This window comes from Sorex araneus, chromosome 6 (genome assembly GCF_027595985.1).
Source record: "Sorex araneus isolate mSorAra2 chromosome 6, mSorAra2.pri, whole genome shotgun sequence".
NCBI classification, from domain to species: Eukaryota; Metazoa; Chordata; class Mammalia; order Eulipotyphla; family Soricidae; genus Sorex; species Sorex araneus.
In genome coordinates, this window is record NC_073307.1 from 98,626,449 (window position 1) to 98,632,163 (window position 5,715).

The following is a 5,715-nucleotide window of genomic DNA, read 5'->3' on the forward strand; positions in this document are numbered from 1 at the left end:
CAGTGCTGGCTTCTGACTCAGTGCTTAGGGATCACTTCTGCAGTGCTCGAGTGACAGTATGGAGTTCTAGGGATCGAACCTTGGTTGTCTGCAGGCAAGGCAAGAACCCCACCCGCTGTGCTATCACTCTGGCACCTCTTGGACTTGTAAGTGACTGAGAGGTCCAGGGGTGTCAAGGAGAGCCCCCCGAACCCCCCACTCTCTCTCCCTCAGGTCTCTGAAATGGCCCATCTATGGCCCTCGAGGACTGGGTGACAGCCGGATGCCTCCTGGGATCTAGAATGTTCTTCCCTGGGATTCTTAGACCCCAGTTATTCATCTCTTCTCTTTGGCTCCCCAGAGGAGAAATCCACCCCCTCGCTGGGGCAGGCGTGTTAACTACACCCCCATCCACGCCTCCTGTGTCCAGGGCAGGCTCTGAAGCTGGTGTGTGCTCCCCGACACTTATCCTGTGGGTGTGTGGTCACCTCTCTCTCGGCTGCCTGCTCCGGCTGTGCCTTGGGGGCCTCACGACCCCCCTGCCTTTGCTCCTCTGGGATGTGCAGCTCTGACCTAGGGGACAGCCACCCCCCCACACGGAATGTTCCTCAGCTGCTCCCAGGGCACCCCAAAAAGGGGTGATCGCCTCCTTCCGCCTCCTCCAGTCTTTCCACTGTCCGTGCTGCCCCCTCTCCGCACACACGCACGTGCACACACACACTCACATACACACACACACTCACACACACACACACTCACACACACACACATGCACATGTTCTCATCCACAGCCCTTGTCAGAAATTCCGCCTTGGGTGCAGCGTTTTGTGTGTGTGTGTGTGTGTGTGTGTGTGTGTGTGTGTGTGTGTGTTCCCCTGGAGAGGATGACTCTAAAATTATTATTCAGCACCACTCGCTCGCGGGCGGGAATGAAGACGAGGCTCTGAGAGAGGAAGTGGCGCGGGGTGGCGCGGGGGGAGATGACTCTGCCTTTCCGAGGTTCTCTCTGCTTCAGGCCGGGGGCTCCGGCCGAGTCCAGAGCCCTGCAGAGCAAACACTCTCGCCCTCACGTGTTTGGGGAAGGGGGAGCCGTCTAGCCCCCCTGGAAGTGCCGCTTGGGTCGTTTGTAGCTGAAGGCCACTGTGACCGACATTCAGGGCCAGGCACCCGCCTGGCTCCGTTTCCAGCCCCCACGTCCCCCCAGCACTGCCAGGTGACCTGACGCCTCAGGGAGCAACGCCGGTGTGCCCCCCCCCCAGCCGGGAGCTCCTGGGCACAGAACCCAAAGTCCAGGTGGTGGTTTTGACAAGGGAGCTGAAGTAGTTCCGTGGGAAGGAAAAGCCACTTGACAAATACTGGGGGGACAGTGGGCGCGCCCAGGCCAACACCCCGCCAGGCATCCCAGGGAGTGTGTCTAGGGCACGGACAGGACCCCGGCCTGAAGCAGAGCCATAGGACAGACGGACGCAAGTTCTCATGGCAAGGCAAGAGAAAGATGTGAGGGCCCCTGAGCGAGGCCGTGAGGGCCCCTGAGGAGGCCATGAGGGCCCCTGAGGAGGCCATGAGGGTCCCTGAGGAGGCTGTGAGGGCCCCTGAGAAGGCTGTGAGGGACCCTGAGAGAAGCCATGAGGGCCTCTGAGGAGGCTGTAAAGGACCTTGAGAGAGGCCGTGAGGGACCTGAGGAGGCCATGAGGGCCCCTGAGTGAGGCCGTGAAGGCTCCTGAGGAGGCCGTGAGGGCCCGAGGAGGCTGTGAGGGCCCCTGAGGAGGCTGTGAGGGCCCCTGAGGAGGCTGTAAAGGACCTTGAGAGAGGCCGTGAGGGACCTGAGGAGGCCATGAGGGCCCCTGAGTGAGGCCGTAAAGGCCCCTGAGGAGGCCGTGAGGGCCCTGAGGAGGCTGTAAAGGACCCTGAGTGAGGCCGTGAGGGACCCTGAGGAGGCCATGAGGGACCCTGGGCGAGGCCATGAGGGCCCCCAGGTGAGGCTGTGCTTTCTAAGACAAGGCGCCGAAAGCAAGATGAGGGAAAGGCTGCTGGCCAGGCTCGTATCCAGATGAACGGTCTGTGCTGAAGGAAGCCAGGACGGAGAAACCTCCTCTGACCAGGTTCCTCAGCCGGGTCCGCCCTACCCTGCCAAGCCCCTGTGGGGTTTTTCCTCAGCGACGCCCAGGGAGTCCAGGCCTCACGTGTGTGTCAGAGTCAAGCTGTCGCCCACACAGGGCCCAGCCCCCACGCCAGCAGGACTTGGTGGGAGAATCTGGCTCCCATCTTGGCCCTGCAAAAGACAGACAGACAGACAGACAGACGGACAGACAGACAGACAGACAGACAGACAGACAGAGGGGAAAAAAGAAAGGAGAAGGAAACAGTTTCTGCTTCTCCAGGGTCATTTTTCACCCCCTTGGGGCCATACCATCACAGTGGAGATTTTAAGAGCCCCTTGGTTAGACCAGGAGGAGTGGAATGTTCTCGTCTGGACTGGAGCGATAATACTAGGGATAATAATCAGATCAACACGATTTTCATAAATTATATGTTTTTTCTTTTTGCGTCACATCTGGCAATGTTCAAGGGTTCCTCCTGGCTCTGCACTGAGGAATTACTCCTGGGACCCTATGGGATGCTGGGACTTGAACCCGGGTCTGCCGTGTGCAAGGCAAATGCCCTCCCCGCTGGGCTATCGCTCCGGCCCCAATTTTAATCATTTATACCGAATGTCACGGAAGATTGCACCCGCAGACTCGGCAGGGCGCCTTTCCTTCTGCTTAACGGTTCTTTCCACCGGCCAGGTGGCCAGCTGGCCGCACCGTCCCCACAGTGCCGCCAGGGGGCGTCCAGCACCGACTGGCCCCACGGGCAGGGTTCCGGTGGGGAGAAGCACCCAGTCTCGCTCTTGGGGCACGGGTCCACCCACCATCTTCTCTCCTCCTCTGCACCCAAGTCCACGTCGTGCACCCCGTTTCCTCCGTCAGGACCCAGTGCAGAAACCACCACTTCCAGGAAGCCTTCCTGGATTCTCAGACCAGGCCCTGGTTTCCCATCTGCTGTGACCCAGGGGGCCTACATGATCAGTTACTGCTTCCTTCCCCTAGGAAAATACCCGGACAGAACAGGCGGAGCGGGGGAGGGGTGGGTCTTGGGGAAGCTGCAGGTGTGAGCTGGCTGGTGAGATCGGGGAACAAGGCGGGGCCCGGGGCCCCAGGCTGGGGCTCCCCCACGACCTGATTCTTACACCAGAGCTAAGACGATCCGTCAGTGCAGTGGGGGGAGTTTATACTGGATTTTTGTTTCTATTCTGACCGAGAGACCAGGGGGCTGGAGAGATAGGACAGCGGGCAGGGTGTTTACCCTGCACATGGCCGGCCCGAGTGTATCCCCGGCACCCCATACGGTCCCCTGAGCCCACCAGGAGTGATCCTTGAGCACAAAGCCAGGAAGAACCCCAGAGTGCGCGCAGGTGTGGCCCCAAAACAAATAAAGGACCGACAGGCTGGTTTTGAAACTATTTGATCGTTGCCCAAGCCAGATCCAGCTGAGTGTCTATGTGCAGGGGTCAGCGACTCGGGTTTTACCTCAGAATATAGATACAATAAAGATACAATCAGCAACGCAGAGAGCCAGAGTGCGCTACAGGCAGAGCTGGACAGAGCCCAGCGCCGGCCACCCCGGTGCCCCTGTGCCTGGTTCCCCTGCAAAGGGTACCTTGGACTGGAGCAATAACGCAGTGGGGAGGGCGTTTGCCTTGCACGTGGCCGACCCGGGTTTGATTCATGGCATCCCACATGGTCCTCCGATCACTGCTAGGAGTAATTTCTGAGTGCAGAGCCAGGAATAACCCCTGTGTGCCGCCGGTGTGACCCCAAAATGTAAAAGGAAAGAAAGAAAGAAAGAAAGAAAGAAAGAAAGAAAGAAAGAAAGAAAGAAAGAAAGAAAGAAAGAAAGAAAGAAAGAAAGAAAGAAAGAAAGAAAAAGAAAGAAAGGAGGGAGGGAGGGAGGGAAGAAGGAAGGAAAGAAAGAAAGAAAGAAAGAAAGAAAGAAAGAAAGAAAGAAAGAAAGAAAGAAAGAGAGAGAGAGAGAGAGAGGAAGGAAGGAAGGAAGGAAGGAAGGAAGGAAGGAAGGAAGGAAGGAAGGAAGGAAGGAAGGAAGGAAGGAAGGAAGAAGGAAGAGTATCTTTGTTTGAAGATGCTTTTCCACGGAGGGTCAGGACTCACAGAGTACCCCGAAGTTTCTAGTTCCATGACTCGTAAATTGCGGTTTTCTTCATAGTAACCTCGGGGAAGGGCAAGTGGGGTGAACAGAGTCAAACTGAAGAAGAGGAAAGAGGGGTCCGGGCGACAGTGCTGCAGGGGGCAGGGGGGCCTTTGAACTGCATTTGGCCAGTCTGGGTTGGATCCTCGCACCCTGACCCCACCAGAGTGATCCCGGAATGCAGCATTACCCAGAGTACCGGGAGTAAGTCCTGACCCCGCCCCACCGAAAAATAAGTCAAGAAAACGGGTCGGACATCTGCACGATGGAATACTACGCAGCTGTCAGGAAAAACGAAGTCATGAAATTTGCCTGTACGTGGATGGACGTGGAGAGTGCCAGGCTGAGTGAAAGGAGTCAGAAGGAGGGGACAGACATGGAATGACAGCAGTCACTCACGGGACATTAAAAATACACATAGTGGAGGGGGGCTGGAGCGATAGCACAGCGGGTAGGGCGTTTGCCTTGCATGCGGCCGACCCGAGTTCGAATCCCAGCATCCCATATGGTCCCCTGAGCACCGCCAGGGGTAATTCCTGAGTGCAGAGCCAGGAGTAACCCCTGTGCAGAGCCAGGTGTGACCAAAAACCAAAAAAAAAAAAATACACATACTGGAAGACTAGTGTCCAGGGCCAGGGAGAGCAGGGGGTAGGCGGACTGGTCAGTGGTTGGGACTCACCGCAGGTGTGTGTCGGGCTGAGGTAGGTAAGATAGAGAGACCCGGATGACAGGAATAGCGGGGAAGGGTCACGCTGGACCAGAGCTGAGGTTAAAAGTTGGTAGGGGATTTTCCTGATAACCTTTCAGTATCAATATTGCAAACCACAATGCCCAAAAGGAGAGAGAGGGGGAGGGAGAGAAAGAGAGAGAGAGAGAGAGAGAGAGAGAGGAGAGGAAGGAAGGAAGAGGGAGAGAGAGAGGGAGGGAGAGAGAGAGGGAGAGAGGGAGGGAGGAGGGAGAGGGAGGGAGAGAGAGAGGGAGAGAGGGAGAGAGAGAGGGAGAGAGAGAGGGAGAGAGAGGGAGAGAAAGAGAGGGAGAGAAAGAGGGAGAGAGAGAGGGAGAGACGGAGAGAGAGGGAGAGAGAGAGGGAGAGGAGAGGAAGGAAGGAAGAGGGAGAGAGGGAGGGAGAGAGAGGAAGAGAGACAGAGAGGGACAGAGAGAAGGAGAGAGAGAGGAGAGGAGAGGAAGGAAGGAAGGAAGAGGGAGAGAGGGAGGGAGAGAGAGGAAGAGAGACAGAGAGGGACAGAGAGAAGGAGAGAGAGAGGAGAGGAGAGGAAGGAAGAGGGAGAGAGGGAGGGAGAGGGAGGGAGAGAGAAGGAGAGAGAGGAAGAGGGACAGAGAGGGACAGAGAGAAGAAGGAGAGAGAGAGGGAGAGAGAGAGAGAGAGAGAGAGAGAGAGAGAGACAGGGAGGGAGAGGGAGAGGGAGAGCCCCAAGGCCCAGCTCCTAGGGCACCGGCCCCAGCCCTGGGATCTGCCCTGAGGGTGGGCAG